The 16003-nt window shown below is 39.8% G+C and overlaps 1 protein-coding gene across 12 annotated transcripts in view; it reads left to right on the top strand.

Annotated features, from left to right (window-relative positions):
• Positions 1–16003, top strand: part of LOC120747519 (transcription factor 4-like) — a 241178-nt gene that overhangs the window by 163733 nt on the left and 61442 nt on the right. Inside the window, exon 1 of one of the 12 annotated variants that reach the window (XM_040053467.1) lies at positions 16–8774. The exons of 10 other annotated variants lie outside the window; for them this stretch is intronic. The gene's annotated coding sequence lies outside the window, so the exon portion shown is untranslated. Of the gene's footprint in view, positions 1–15; positions 8780–16003 lie in introns of those variants that run through there. One more of the 12 variants, XM_040053466.1, reaches the window with a different exon arrangement.

Below are 16003 nucleotides of genomic sequence, written 5' to 3'. Positions count from 1 at the left end.
GGAGGAGGAGGGTGAGAGCCGAGGCCCGAGCTTCGAAGAGCGTCTGTCGGCTCGCTAACTTAAGCTCCAGCAGCTTAATGAGGTAGCAGAAAGCTCGACTAAAAACAAAAGGCCTCATTTAAAGGCGGCCTGGCCAGCCGGCTATTGTTATGCTAACACAGCATTTGAATATTCAGTAAGTTTTAATTAGGAGTCCTGAAACAGTCTGCCAAAATCCTGCAGTCCGCTCTCAGTGTGCAGCTCCAGGAAACACACACTTTAAGCACTTTAAACTGACAATTCTGCTCGTCTCCGTTTTATTTAGCATTCACAGCTTTTCCGGGACTAAAAGGAATGAATTAGTAAAATGAATTTAGAGTGTTTTTGTGCACATGCGCACACATTTTTTTAAGGCAAAATATTTCTCTCTACACAATTTAAAATAAGGTGAAAACAGGTAAATGTATTTTTCAGATAGATTCCAAGTTTTAGTTATATGAAAGAATTTCACATTAAAAAAAGAGAAAGATTTACAATTCCACAGCAAAAGCATTTTAATTTGAAATTTTCTCTATGAAAGAGCTTAACAATCGCAGCCAGTCAAGAGGTCGTCAGAAATGGCTGCTAAAAATGCCCGTTTTCACAGAGGACATCGATCTCATTTTCTTGCTGAATGTTTCATTCATTTTAAATGTTTCTTTGTATTAAAAATCCAGTGTCATGAATCAAAACCAAAATAATTTTAATGATGGCCATTTAAGGATATTTATAGTTATGTAACATTCGTGTTATCGAATCTGCTTTGAAGCACAGATACAGTGTAAAACATCCTCTGTTTTAAAACAAATAAAAAGCATTTTTTTAAACTTTTTTCATACGTGAACGACATGAGTTCGTGATTGTTCCCTGTGTGTGTGTAAATATATATATCTATATACATCTATATATAGATATATATGTAGATATATATACATATATCTACATATATATGTGTGTGTGTGTGTGTGTGTACACATGAGGACATAGTACATAGTAAAAGCAATAGCACTTGTGTGTGTGGACATCCTGTGTGCTCAGTAGGCTGGAATTAGAGCGCAGCGTGTTATGCAATTATAACTTTATAAATAGACACATTGTGAGTGTGTGTCTTTGTATGTGTGTGCGGGCCTCTGTCTCCATCTGCTTCAGTAGTTGTGTATGAAGAAGTCACAAAAGCTGATTTTTACTCTGCATGTTTATGTTCATGTGGCTAAAGTCTCATTTTCCTCTTCCATGTGTGTTTATCGTCAGGGTGTTTTCAGATTCCTTTTTCTTTTCTTTTCTTTTCTTTTTAAACACCTGAAAATTAAATAAATAAATGTGTGCATCTGCATTTTCCTTTTTAAATCAGCTTTCCCTTTCATACACCATCCCTGAACTTTTTTTTTTTTTGCACCACTAATGCATTTGTGCTTAAAAACGTAAAGATGTGAGCGTATGTCGACGTAAGCTCTGGCCTGGGTCATTCAGTTTTTCTTCCAGCGAGTGAGTGTGTGTGTGTGTGTGTGTGTGCACGCTCTCCAGTTGGTTAAAGCCCGCCACACCGTTCAGGCTTAAACTTAATCCTTCTGCATCAGATTATCTGACACTGATGCTGCTGATACACTCACTCATGTACAAACCACTGCTGACACACACACACACACACACACACTGCTGTCTTGCATGTATAAAAACTATAAAAATATCTGTTTTTGATTACACATAAAGTCCGGTAAAAAAGGACAATTCCTTTGGTGATGTGTTTACTGACCTGACTTTATGAAGACATGTGCGACACTTCTGAGCACACCTTTGTAATTGCTGTAATTTTTAGGTGTTTGTGTTCCAGTCACACATAAACCATGTTTATTTATTTAAGCATTTATTATTATGATGATAATATATCAGCTATCCATCACAAATATGGCTTTTCTGAGAAAATATAGGAGATTTTACCTCATTGTAAAGATACTATTAAGAAAAGAGTGAAACATGATTTAAAATTTTTATTTTCTTTGTTTAAAAAAGTCTCTTCAGTTGATGATGACAATTTTTTGGCTCTTTTTTTTGTGCATTTTTCATCTTTTTGGGGCACTTTATCTCTTTACCCTACATCCACTTTATGTTTTATGGGTGTGTTTCCTAATTCAAATATTTAGCGTAGAAAAAGGAGACCTCTTACTCTTTCTCATTTCTGCTCCTCATTACTAATGTAAGGGGAGGGGTAATTAGGAGGTTGTTAATGATGTCATAGTTGTCACATGCTTGAAATATAAATGTCAGATTGGCTGCTGATGCAGTGGTTATAATGAGACTTGTTTAATATGGCATAAAGGTTCATTTTTATATCCTCACTTTGTCTATGTGTGTGTGAAAAGGCTGTGTTTTGGATATTTTTTCAAATGGACTTTGGTACATTCCGGTTCACTTGCTGCAAGTATTAGACGTAGGTGCATATTTACTCTTCCTATCTATGTAGGTTTTTAATGTGTGGTTTCAGGTCAGTGGGGGTTAATGAGCCTCAGTCTGTGTCATATTAAAAAGTGGCTGTGGGATTTAAATGATGCGTGATGTTATTGGGTTTGAGAGGTTAAAAAAAAGAAATCACGCAGAGTCAAGTTTGTTTTATTATTCCCCACTTTTTTAAATGGCTTTTTGGCTCTTTGTTTACCTGCCGTGAAACGCAGCATGCAGCCTATAGAAGGAAGCGAGGCTTGAGCATCAATAACATGTGGCCCTCTCTGAGGCTTGTGCAGGTGTAAATTAACTCACAAAAATGGAGAACTTTTGAAGAGAGATGAGCTCTTATCCACACAGACTTGAACAGACGTGCCTTTATAAGGACTTGGCTTGTGTCACGCTTGAATTCGGCTCTTGTCCAGCTTTAAATGTCCCGGTATTTATTTCAACATTTTCTGCAGGGGGCCTCTTTTGGCTACCGAGACTAAATCACAGGTGGGATATATGTGTATTATCACATGCTCACATACATTATTGTGCACACTTAATTGGATCAACTACTTATACCACCGCATGCAAATACTATCAGACTAAATCTGTGCTGTAATTCAAACAAAAACACAAACTCATTCAGTAAATTCAGAATAAACCAGAGCTAGTAATCACATGACTCTTCATCTAATATTTCTCTCATATGCGTGCATATTTGACCCTTCATAAAGCATCGCCATGAACTTTTTGATGCGCCTAGATGCAGCTGAAATCCAAATGAGCACATGCTCTGCTGTGTTTCATTGATGGTATGCGGGTTTTGTAATGGAGACTGGTCAGTTTTTCTCTCGCTGTCTTTTTAAACCCTTGACTGTAATGTGCAAGGTCGCAGCTGCCAAAATAATGTGCATGCATGTCCACACATGCAAACAGTGAGTCATCAGTGTGTGTGTGTGTGTGTGTGTCCCACATGGGAAGGTGGACTGTAGCAGAGCATAATCAGTCGGCATTCTTTGGATAGCTGGGAATTTCCACCCCGACCTGTCCATGGGAAGAGAAGCCACATGCTCTCTGAGTTGCAGGTTTGATTCCCGGTGTCTGACTGAGTGGCTGCCAGCGCTATCAAACCTCCGGACATCAAGGTGGTCAGCTGGCAGATGGTAGTTTTCCACGCAGGCTGTCAAAGGCCTTCTTAGCTGCGCATACGTTGACTGGCAGCCGTATTCGGAGGTAGAGAGACCTTGGCAGCAGTGCCAGTGACCTGCTGATTGGGTATCTTCAGTGAACATCGCTTCTGTCCTGAGCTTTTTAGTTATTGTATCTCATTGGTGTAAAAAACACACTTGGATGCATTTAATATGAACCTGCTGAAGCAAATGCTCAAATCAAGCACAGCATTTGCTAATCTGCCCACTCTCTTATAGGCTTCAGCTTGTGTGATGATGGGTTGAAGAACGAGAAGCTGCAGATTTGCACAGTTTGTGTGTAAAATTCAGCAAATAGATTCAACTCAGTTTTTGGATTTTAGATTGATTTTGTGATCTTTGTGTCTGATTATTGTGAGTGAATGCTTGTTTTATGATGCAGTATCCCAAATCAGGGCTCATATAAGCATGATAAGTGATGAGGGGCAAAATGATGTAAAAACAAACAGCAAATAAATTTAATTAGGCTGCTCTTTAAAATATAATGCTTTGCTATGGATTATTTAACAGTATAAACAATGGGATTATTATAACTATTTGCCAATAATTATAATAATCCTTAAAGTAATTGCTGCTGTATATCTAAATTGCTAATTATCTATTTTGTATCCACTTATTTTAATCTTTAAACTATTACTTGGACAAAGAAAATCTCATAAATGTCACAGTGTGGATTCTGAGTAACTGTTATTTTATTTCTTACTGTATGCTGTTTTTTTCCCACAAGTTGATTAATTCACTAAATAATCAGCAGATTTATCTGGAGGTAAAATAATCATTTCCTTTATAAAAATGTTTTAAAAAGCTGATAAAACAGTCACAGGGCCATTGTTCTGTGCTAAGCACTTTTAGTGCTTCAGTAGTGAAGGACTTTCACATAGTGGTATGAAGATCTGAAGAGTCCTGGTTAGAGGCCATTTTTGGCTTGGTTTGAATGAACACAAAAATTGGAGCCTCACTTTTCTATTTGTGGCCCCTTAAAAAACATACTTAATATATGTAGTTGTGGAATTTCTCTCTAGTCACATGCAGGGCGGTTTGTGAAGTTGAAAGAAAGACATTTATAGATCCTGAAATTCCCCCATCCTTTTTTCCCTTTTTTTGAGTGCGTTGGAAGAAGTAACACTGTGGTTGTATCTCAGGATTTATTCAGCGCTTTGGCTTCTGTTTTTACTCGCTCAGCTTCAATTTCATAAAACATAACAAAAGCCCAGCTGGGGTTTTATGTCCTGCTCTGCTGTAAAACACTGTCTGTGTTACATTATCACCGCACAGCGTAGCTCTTAATTTCTCACTTCTTCGTGCTGCGTTTTTCAATCCTGCGTGGTTCCTCGGTGATCAGGAGTATTTGGTTTCCCCGCTCTGTGGCTGCTCAGACCTGCACTCCTGTCACTGTTAGCTGGGAACACTGGTGATTTTCAATGGCTGATTTTCAGTTTCAGTGTGTGTGTCTGTGTGTGTGTATGCACTAAAGCCTGTTCTCATATATACTAAGCTCAAGCTTGACAGGAGAAATGCAAGCTTAAGTAAGTTAACATTTTTGGCCAGAGAATAAAGCAAAGCTGTGTGTGTATGAGACACCGCTTTAAACCAGGGCTGACACACACAGACAGACACAAACACACACACACACAAAATCTACCCAGTCTTCATTATCAAAAAGGAAAGTGGGTCTGTTGTCGTTTTGTTAAAGCGTGTGTGTGTGTGTTTTAGTGGGTCAGTCATGCTGTGGTGAGCTGTTAGGGAGGCTGCATGGACTCGCTGATAAACACCGGACAGCTGTCACACTTTAAACAACAAGACAACAAAACTGTAGCACAATGCAGCTCGGCAGTTAACGCAGCACCGCAGCTCACACATTTTGTGCGAGGACCACAGAATTCAGCATTCGGTCAGAGAGATGGACGACTGTTTTTGTTTCTTTGACGCTGGCGGGCCTTAAACGGTGTCTTCAGGTGCCTATTGTAGCATTCACATTTTCATAAAAGAGAGAGCTCAGAGTTCAAGACTGTCAGAGCACATAATGGTTGTGTTTTACTTTTGTTATTCTTTACTCTCATTTTGTTGTCACTTCTCCTTTTTTCTGACACTGAAACACGGCAGCTGCTAAATAATTTGTGAGAAGCACTGATTTTTTTGTGTGACTGCAGGACCTAAATTATTTTAATGCATGTTTCCATCCTCTCTTCTCAACATACAACATCACAAGTCTTAAATATTTAACTCTCCTCCACATTAACTGAGTAGTTTCCCAACCATAGTGTTGTCAGTAGCATGTCTGCCTGCACTTGAAAAAGATCAAATGCTTTCAGTTCTGCTTCTTTTGTTTGGTTAGAGTCGCATTGAGCAAGACACTAACTCTAAACCATAAAGGTTTGGCTTGTGGCAGAGCCAGTGGGCGGGCCTTGACTCCCTTAGCCATCTCACAAAACTGATGGTGCGGGCCATTAGGGGGCACGCTCATAGAACTAGAGTAACATGCAGTAACTGCTGTTATTCATTGGAACTTTATTTGTGTGCAAGAAGCATTTCTTTATGACTGGTTTTCCCACGTAAACACATATTAACAACACAGCCATCAATTTAAATTGTAGCTGCATTTAATTTATTAAAAAATAAAATGGCTAGCATTGCAGGTTTTTTCAGCCAGCTAAAAGGCTACTTAAAATCAACTACACCGTCCTCTTCCAACCCCTTTTTTAAATGCTGGTATCAGCAGATTCAGCTCCATCAGCAACTCAAACCCAAACAAACGTCTTTCTTTTAACTGAAAGTCTCCTGCTTATTATGATCTAAGTCGATATCTCGCACTGAGTAATGTTGCATATGCTAAAATAATTGTGAGCTTTATGAACCTGAGCAATGGAGCGATTTTCTGACCTGGTCTCAGCACCATCTCCCTGTCATGCAAGACCACAAATGAGTCATTCATTTGGTTTTCAGATGTCTTTTAAATGACTCTTTGGTATCAGAACTTTAGAGGTTATTGTATGTGTGGAAAAATCCACACATACAATACCTCACCCCCCTGAAGTGTTGGTGCCTAGCTGCATGCTAGATTGAGAAAAAGCAATGTGTTGGTTTTCATTTCTTAAGAGGAAAGTGTCTTTTTTTCTGTTGAAGAAGCCAAGTGTCTGTGCAGAGCATGCTTTTTACAGCCCATGCCTCTCTCTCTCTCTCTCTCTCTCTCTCTCTCTCTCTCTCTCTCTCACACACACACACTGGGGCATTGTAGTGATTGTCAATATGCCACACTGAGAGGGCCGCTGGTTTGATGCCCGTTCTGTCCCTTGCTGGCACTGCCAGGCTGCATGCAAATAGGTCACACACACAAACACACACACACACAATAAGAAAGCCTACAATTTGAAGCTGTCACTGCATTAACATTTGGTTCTGTATCATCTAAACAAACAGCTGAAGCTCTTATTCTATTAACTTAAAAATAATGATATTGCCTATCTCTCTATCAGATAGGTGTCATCTGGTAGACATTAAGCTGTCTTCAGTCTTCTGTTTTATGCTGCTGTTCATATTCAGTTTCATCTCTAGCCAGCTCCACTGTGCACACACACACACACACTCACAGAGAGAAACTTGTGCACACATTTCATCAATGGCCAGCTTCCATACAGTCCTTGCTTTCAAAAACTGAGCCTCTACCTGATCGAAAGAAGAAAGAAAGAATGAAGGAAAAGCAACAAGGAGGAATGATTCAAAGACAACAAAGAGGAATAAAGGGCGACATAAAGAAAGAACAAACAGAAAAGAATCCTGCAGCTCTGCAGTGCTGAAGTAATCAGCTCTTTGATCTGGCTCCTTTATTATTCCAGTGTGGGCCAAATAATGCAGTCCTGATTGTGTTGTTGGCAACCAGCGAGCTTCCATATGTTGGCTATTAGAGGCTCTTACCGGCTGCGTTCTCCACACTGCTGCTGAAAACGGCTTCTTCACTGATGGTTTTTGTGGGCCGCAGGTTCATGTTATATTTAAATTCATTAATTTGACTCCCTGTGGTTATTTCGGCGCGTGATTCTCTAGATTGTACTTAAACACAACCAATATATACAGTTTCTGAATTACCACATTCATATATGCTTGATACGTTTGATTAGCTGATAGAAAAAGATACAATATATTTCATCTTAAATTATATAATAATCAAAGTAGCACCAACTCCAGCCTTGGCATTAGGCATCATGTTACGTATGTACCCCTCAGATTTGAGGGCTTTTCATTGTTTGATTCTCAATGTTACCCCATCGTTTTGCTAGCAAACCAACACAGGATAATAGTGACCCTTACTTTATTTGATTACATCATATCTTTGCCTGATTTTTCACTTCTGTGTTGCTCATAGTTGGAAACAGTCAGGCTGTAATTGTGCTTTGGATTAAATAAAAATGGTGCAATTGGTATGGTCATGATCTTGTATCTTGCTGTTTACCATTTCGCCTTTCTGAGTTTCTTCTCCAGCACAAGTTGGTTAACATCCATTCACATTAATTTACCAGATAAGCTTCACTGTGAGAAGTCTTGAAGTCATGACTAGTAGAGCATAAGGATGCTTTAAGACAACCTTGATATTTAGTTGGAATGTTTTGATAAAGTACAATATGAAGAAGCATTGCTGTATAAGTATTATTTGGAATATTTTTCTTTATCGAGGACTTAAAGCCTGTTTTTAGCTGGCCCTTCACATCTAACAGGTCACAGCTGACCGATCTTTGGATAGATGTTAAAAATGACTGCCCACTCCCCAGAGAATGAGCCATTTAAATGATATTGATGCCGTGACCTTTCCACTAGAACCACCATTAACAGGAACTTGCTCTGCTGTCAGTGCTGACTAAGAATAGCTAAATCATGAGTGTGTTTTGTCCAGCGCTGCGTGGCTGTAATTTTCCATTATTTCTTTAGCCCCAGACAGACTGATAAATAAGATGACTCTGAGCCGACATGGGTTTAAAGGCCTCCGTGGAAACAGGACCAGAGTGCAGTGAGTCAGTCCACACAGGAGGCCAGGACTCTAATCCCTATTAACATTTTTATGGATCACCAGGCTGAGCAGGATCAGAATCAGATGTTCAGAGGAACCATCCACTTCGTTTGAAGCAAGTAAGGTGCGCTTGATTTAAACTGTCAGGCTCTTGGAAGCCATAACATCGCTGCAGAAAGTAGAGCACTGAGCGGTCTGCATCCTTGGGCTTCTATTGACCGATTTAATGTTGTTCTTTTCTCTCAAATATTTTCTACGTCAGCTTAAATGTCCTCTTTTTGAGGGGAGGGGCTTTGAACTGGGATCAAATAGAAGTAAAGTGGTTTGAAACTGTTGGATTCTGATAAATCTTTGCAGAGAAGGATGTACAAATTTAGATCAGATGACATAAGTTCAGAAAACATTTTCCATTAACTGACTGTACCACCGGTGGGACGCTGAGGTCTTCTTTTAGCTACATTTTGCATACTGTGTGTTGTGTTTGATCATTTCCAACTAGTGTTTTTTAACACTCTTAATTAGATTTTAAAGTCTGCATTCTTTGTAGGTTATTTGCTGTTACGCAAAACAACCCATCTGTGTGGAAAGCACAGGCTTATCTTCCGTGATCTGTTCAACACAAACTTGCTGTCATAGTTGATTTATCATTATTTTTTGTAGACTTAGCAAACATGAGGAAACATTCAAATAGATCTTAAGCAAATTTCTGAACCATCAGAAATCAAGCCCAGCAGAAATGCCTTTAAAGTTAGTCCTCATCATGGTATCAAGATGAAAAAATCCAGCGATGTAACTCTAATGGCTGCACAGCCTCTCTCTGCATGAAGAGGTCATGGGTTAAAATCCCCGTAGCCCCGAATGATGACGATGAAGGATTAAGTGTGTTAATGTAGCTGTTTAGTGCTTCAGTGCTCTCGCTCGCTCAAACTGTTGCTGCTTTTACTGTAAATTTATAATGTTGGGGAAAATCAACAGCAAAACAGGTGTATTTTACAGATTTTGAGCACGCTCTGACTCCGAGACAGACATGTTTTTTATTTGGATGATTAAAAATTAAAATGACTCTCTGACCCTAAAGATCTACACCAGAAGTCGAAGCTCACTCAGTTGTTTTAAAAAGCCATGATGCCGTCTGCAAAATGTAAATGAGCCAAAACGAAGTAACTGAGAAATTAAAGGCACTTTCAGTTGGCCTCATCTGTGTCACCAATGGTCTACATTACAAATCTAAATGTTACAAAGTATCTTTTACGTTGTCTTTAGCCATAAACTTGTCTTGAAAATAGTCTTGAAAATCAAAATCACAAACATCTGTTCTGCTTTTTCATTTTTCATAACCTGGTTTTGTTCTGCTACACTATGGTGGGCTTTTTATCAGGAACATGGTCTGCTTGTTTAGAATAAACTACTACGGCTTGTTTTTTCTCTAATACATTACCCGCTATGTTTGTCTTTACTTCATGAACGGCACTTTGATTGTCTCTTATACAGTAAGCTTAAATGGCCTTTTTTATAATAAAGTTTTCACTTGAACCTTCAAAGCTACACTTTAATATACAGTAAATGTTTAATTTTAGCTACATTCTATTTTTGCCTGATGGATTTAATTCAGCTTTATAAGCTACACTTTAATTGCAACATACTACATATCAGTATACATTTAAACTTTAAAATTTATTGTAATTTTTTCCCCTCTCATGAACTACTTATTGTTTTTTGCTGCATTTTAACTGCATTAAAACTGTTCTTTGAAAGTTAAAACTTTGTTCTGTTTGATAAAAACCAACCAAGTTTTGCTTTTTACCTGATAAAGTGTAATTTAGTTTTATCTACAAACTATACATTTTTAATTTTGCTTTCATGTAACAAGCTACAGTTTCCTTTTAGCTATTTTAACTATCCTTTAATTTTCCTCCTGTAATAAACTACAGTCTGGTTTTATCTGGTTGGTTACATGTGGCAGTGGAGAGTTCTGTATATTTGTGAAAGGCTCGACGTGAATCAGCAGGTAAATTGATTTTTCCTGCGGCAGCCATCTTAAGCGGTCGGTTTGGTTTGGAGCGTGCGCCCGGTCCTCTGGTTACCATGTTACGCCGAGATGAGACCTTGATGCCCGTCGCCAGCTTGCGTCACCATAGCAACGGGATCGCTGTGACCCAGCATCCCACCAGCAGCCGTGCTTGCTGCACCCGACTCTCCGTCTGCACCCTCTTCAATAATTAACATGCCACGGAAGCCATCTTAGCTTTTGGCTCGGTTTAGGTGCCTCCCGGCGCGTTGCCTCAGTGACGTTGGTCGTCTTGTAACGCTCCAACTTGCAGACTTGGAATCCGCAAATCTGAATAAAATTGCATGGCAGCCATCTTAGAGGAGGTGAAGGAGACGGTGAACACACACACACACACCAGACCCAATTTACCCACATGCATTTGTAAATCATCTGAACACAAACCAGTCCTGTTTTAAGAGGGGAACTCTTCTGTTGCTCTACATCTGTCTGTATTTTGCAACAGACTTTGTTGTTTACAGACGCTGGACGTCCCGTGTGTATCCACACATGTGTTGAGCTCATGACCTTTACGGCTGTATGTGTCATGAGTTTAATTTATTTACACAATGATTATTTATTTATGAAGCTTTATTTGCAGGAACAGGTTCACAGTGTGGACGGACGCCAGGTTACGAAAGACCAAACAGAAAAATTGCAAAAGCTAAACACGAAATAGAAATGGAATTTAAAGCAAGTGAAGGGGGGAAAAATTACATTGATGGAAAAAAATTAAAATACAATTGAAAACAGCAGAGAAAGAAGAGTGACTGACAGCACGATCAGAGTAGCGACCGTGTGTGTCCATGTGTGTACAGTCACATACACACACGCTTGCTGCCTCCTACACACTTGTTCTCACCCTGACAGCTTGGCTGCTGTGGAGAGCAGAGGTCTTATTGGCCGCGTGCCCTGTAACGGGCATTTTCATTGGCTGTCGGGCCGGCTGCCACCGTGCCAGCTGAGAGAACACATTTGTATGTGCTTGTGTGATGAGTGTGTTTGTCATGGTGGGAGCAAACAACCAATGACAATTTTCACTCCTATCTACGTCTCTTTTTCCTCGCTCTTTCCTTTTGTTTTTGTTTTTTTAATGAAGAGTTTTTGACCTGTTTTTACCTTTTTTTCTCCTACATCTTTTTTTATGTGATTATCATCACAGAGCAGTGGTTTTAAGCCTGGGGTTTGATAGATCTGAGGGGTAAAATGTATTCCCATTAAAGCTAAAAATCCATCCATATGATGCGTGAACCAAGCAATCCAGAAGGATGTCTGCATCTGGATAAATTTTGATATATCCTTCTTATTTCACTTTGAGAAGTAGTTGTGAAAATGGGTTACAAAGTTTCTAATTTGCTCCAGTTTGACCTTCCTAAAAAGTATTACAGATCCAGGTTCAGACACGACAAGAGAGTCTTCTCTAACCAATCGTATAACTCCTTTGGCTGATGTTTCTGTTGGGGTTTTTCTGATAATATGCCGTAAACTTAAATCCTTAAAATATAAAGCATTCTGAACACCATGAAGCAAGGTTTTGTTCAAGTACTCCTACGACTCACGAGGAGCTGGATTTTTCCCCACAGTGACGAGACAGACGGAAAACAAAGATAATTCCAAAAATGGTGATTCACTATCTGCGCCCAAAAAGTCAGTGAATGGAAAATAACACAGAACTGGGGGGGTTGAATGATTAGGTGACTAGGAATCAGTGGTAGATGAAATCCTTGTAGACTCAGTAATGGTGGACATTAAAGAGACAAAAACCACATCTCTACGTCACTTTTATCCATCGGTTCTTTTGTACCACTGGGTTCAGCAAAAGTACTTCTTGGGACTCACGTTTAGACGAAATGCAGGTATACCTCGATTTAAATGGCTTGCTGGCTCTGAATATCTTCTGACGACAAGACTGCCTACTAGGGGTTGTCATATCATGATTTCTGTTTGATATAAAATTGTCATATCACAATATCATTGCTATAACAACGCCATGCTCCCGCTAAAAGTGGAAATGAAACTCGTATTTGGCGACTCAAGGCAAAAACACTGTTGAGTCTGTCAGGCTTCAAACGAGGGGATGCTAGCAGCTAGTGATGTGCAACCCAAATGTAAACAAATGACTCCATAGAGAGCCGCCATACTCGCTAGTTGCTCGCCGTATAACAGGAAGAGCAAATGGTGGATGGAAATTACTCGTGCGGTTAAATTGTGGAAAAGCAGGACTTTCATAAAGCTTAACTACAACACCCCACAAAGAAAATATTTTTTAGTTTATTGTGTGATTGAATTATGCAGGCTCTCAATGAGATACAACACAGTAGGTATTGTAAAATAAGCTATTATTAAGTATTGCTAATTTAAAGCTACCTAGCCTACATTTATGCTTACATTTGTCTTATGATGTGTCACTGCTATTGTTCTATAATGCTGCTGTTACATTACAATGTAGCTCATACATTGTTTCAGTAGATTCATACTTGAAATGTGTCATCAATGCCAGTAGCTCATTGGAAAAGAAGGATGAACACACTGATGACATTTTTTTCTATATTGTCAGAAATATCATCATCTCAAACATATCTTGACACGTCATCATATAATTTTGAGGCTATATCGCCCACCCCACAGACAACCCACTATGCTGTGTCCCAAACAGTTAATTAGATTAATTAATTGTGTTTGACTGTAAAAGTGTCAGTTGTGGTTAGGATAGTAAATACTGGACTTAACATGCTATGTATTTATTTATTTGGTTAAAAGTGACCATCACAAGAGAAAAAATACTTGATTGTTGAAGAAGCATTTGAGTCTGGTCAAAGTCTGCCCTTGAGAACTAACAGGGTATCTGCAGTAACGCTGCACAATGATTGTTTTTCCAACTACAAACTGCAAGAGACGAGTGATGGCGTCCTCTCCTGTCTATGCTCAAATTCATTACAAAAGTGGATATCTGTGCTAAAATGTAAGCACTTAGTTTTTACCCCACATAGCTGCAAGGCATAATGGGATTTTTTTCAGTGCATGCTTTCAAACTTAGAAAACATGACTTTTATTTCTTCTTGGCTGTGTTACCCAGTCAGGGTAATGAGGTGAGAGCAGTTGTGGCTCGGGAGGTGGAGTAGGTTAATCGCGCTGAGGCCAAATGTAAAGTGCTTTTGGGTAATAAAGCTAGAAATAAACACAATCCTTGGATCCTTTAGGGACAAGTGCTGCTGTTTTGGATTCTGGACAGTCCAGGAATTAAACCGGCAGCCTTTCCCAAGTGTACAACTTCAAGATGTTTAATGGATGAGCACATTCTCTTTCTGCTGTTTGTCGTGTGCATCTGAAACTTGGAGACTGTTGTTAATTACTTCATCAATTGATTATTTATAAAACCTCTTAATTAGCTGTCAGACAGCCAAATGGCTCAATACCAACTTCTTGTCATCTCTCATCGTTTTCTCTACCTTCCTCCTTAAACAAAGAACACTTTCTTCCTTTCTTGCTCGCTTGCTTTCATAGTTTTCCATAGCAGCACCATATTATATTCAAATCCCTTGAGTAACCAGCATCTAACATATCCTGCTACTAGGGAGACTTTTAACTGCAGGGTTTTCTGGCACAAATTGGCTTAATTTTCTTTCATATTATTTCATTTCTCAGTCACAGCTTGGAAACAAAAGGTTTAGCAAAGCGATTTGGGTTAAAATACAACCTTGCCTGTCTGACAGAAAACCTTGAAGGCTTCTCTCATGTGCCACTGTTATAGTGCCAGTTGACACTTTGGATAAAGAGATGAGCCGTACTCAGCTGGGTCTTGCTTCATTCTCTGTAGGCTTTCAAAATCACAGCAAATGTGTACAAATTGAGGAATTTGATTCTTTTTTAAGCATTAGAGAAATTGCTTGATCAGTAGGTGCACCTGATTCAAAATAAATGGTAAATGGCCTGTATTTGTATAGCGCTTTACTAGTCCCTAAGGACCCCAAAGCGCTTTACACATTCAGTCATCCACCCATTCACACACTGGTGATGGCAAACTACATTGTAGCCACAGCCACCCTGGGGCGCACTGACAGAGGCGAGGCTGCCGGACACTGGCGCCACCGGGCCCTCTGACCACCACCAGTAGGCAACGGGTGAAGTGTCTTGCCCAAGGACACAACGACTGAGACTGTCCGAGCCGGGGCTCGAACCAGCAGTCTTCCGATTACAAGGCGAACTCCCAACTCTTGAGCCACGATCGCCCCAAAATCCACTTTAGCTTCTAAATAACCTAGACAGAGTGAGTCCTCCCCTGTTTCTGCCTCTGTTATCTTGACCAGGCCTCTGCTTGTGTGCGAGTGTTTGCACTGAAGTGTGTTTTTTTTTAATTTCCGTGTGTTTTCTGCATCTTTTCCCTGTCAGGACTCCGCGTTGGTCGAGGTGGTTCTCTCGCTAACGATCGCTGGCAGTCGGCAGCATGTGGCAGTAATTAAATCAAAGGAAATTGGTGAAAAGGAGTAAGGGGGGGAAAAAACGTCTGTGTGATGACTTTGCCAGAAAAAAAAAGAAAAAGAAAACGTCCGGGTGGTTGAAAGGAAAATGGGCGGCTAATAAAATGAGTGTGGAAGAGACTCGTAAAGAGCCATCACCTGTGGAGAAATGCTTTTGTTCTCTGGCCTGAAAACCTGCACGCCAACACACATACGCAGACACTTTGCGTGCACACATAAAAACCACCTTGTTACTCACTTGCACAGATGGGAAAAGCACGCACTCAAACACACCTGAACTAATTTACATGCTATAGATAAGGAGGAAAGAGAGCATTTCTGAAAGGGCAGATATAGTCATTATTACCTTTCATTACTTAGTGTTGTAGCAGCGACGTTGAAAACATGTTCAAAGTTGGAAATGTAAAAGCTGACTTTGAGCCCTTCAGGCCAGGCAGGATTAAAGCATAAAAATGAATTTCTAAAGATCATTTATTCCAACAAGAACCCTGGAAACAGCTTCAGGGCACCACTCCCTCAGGTACCCAAATGCTCCAGATTTACTGCACAACAGTTGGTTCTGGTTGTGATTATTTGTAAAGTTGTTTGCATCTCAAAGTATGTTTCAACCAAGATGAGCCCTGTACACAGCTGACGCGCAGGAACCTTTGGGTCAGGTGGCATTCTTCAGCCTTTTGTCTGCAGAGCTTCTAAAGGCGAAGATGAACGTAATATCCAGTGTAGTAGCGCTCTTGAGATTAAGGAGTGTTTCTTTGAAGCGTGTTGATTTAAGAAGAGTGAGAAGAATGAGGTCGGATTGTAGATTAATGAGTGCCTCTTATCC

The sequence above is a fragment of the Simochromis diagramma genome, unplaced genomic scaffold, assembly GCF_900408965.1.
Source record: "Simochromis diagramma unplaced genomic scaffold, fSimDia1.1 OVJJ01000596.1, whole genome shotgun sequence".
In the NCBI taxonomy this organism is placed as follows: Eukaryota; Metazoa; Chordata; class Actinopteri; order Cichliformes; family Cichlidae; genus Simochromis; species Simochromis diagramma.
The sequence above is the reverse complement of the archived record's forward strand: the minus strand, read 5'-3'. Positions and strand labels throughout refer to the sequence as shown.